Here is a 689-nt window from a genome sequence, read left to right as displayed (position 1 = left end):
TTTTTGTTTTTCTTCTGTTTGTTTTTCTTTATTTTTCAACTCTATGTGCTCATCTGTTGGGGCTAGGTGCCGGAGGGAGGGGGGTGGGGGGTTGGTATCTGTTCTGTGGTATGTTGAAATTACATCTGTAATTGTTATTGATGGAACAGTATTGTTTGTTTAATTATGTAACAAATTCAATAAACAGATTGTTAAAAAAAAACACGTTCACTCAGTTCTGACACTTAGCTTAAGTTTGTTTCAAGTTTTACTTCAGCTTTTAATTTAGAATAAAAGGTTAAATATATATTTATGAAGAGGATGTGTTCGGAATGATTCTGTTTTCATAAAGTAAAGATTCTAGTTTGAAGAAAAATTACATGAAGATAACAAAACTTTGCTGTTTAGTTTCTTAAGGACAGAGGAAAGTCAGATTCATGTTCATCTTCTTGGAATCTGACTCAGCATCTTTTCAGGAAAGATCCTCATGAGCTGCACACACACTCACATGCACACAAACATAAAATATTTATTTATTAAATAAATGAAGACATGAGATCAAAAGAACAATCGTCAGATAATACATTTTTATTTCAAAATGTTCCATCTCAAAAAATCTTTCAAATGTTTTTTGCTTACATTTATACAAACATCAGTTTTCATGATGAGTTATTATATCGTCCATCAAATCAAATCCAGGTTTTCTGTTG

General features: G+C 31.1%; 1 protein-coding gene across 1 annotated transcript in view; it reads right to left on the bottom strand.

Moving 5' to 3' along the window:
* Positions 1 to 585: 585 nt before the first annotated feature.
* The window catches only part of dusp11 (dual specificity phosphatase 11 (RNA/RNP complex 1-interacting)), a 9,945-nt gene continuing 9,841 nt past the window's right edge, over positions 586 to 689 (bottom strand). The window contains exon 9 of the mRNA XM_061075732.1: positions 586 to 689. This exon is cut by the window's right edge and continues 1,570 nt beyond it. The gene's annotated coding sequence lies outside the window, so the exon portion shown is untranslated.

Source organism: Limanda limanda, chromosome 1, assembly GCF_963576545.1.
Source record: "Limanda limanda chromosome 1, fLimLim1.1, whole genome shotgun sequence".
Taxonomy (NCBI): domain Eukaryota; kingdom Metazoa; phylum Chordata; class Actinopteri; order Pleuronectiformes; family Pleuronectidae; genus Limanda; species Limanda limanda.
The sequence above is the reverse complement of the archived record's forward strand: the minus strand, read 5'-3'. Positions and strand labels throughout refer to the sequence as shown.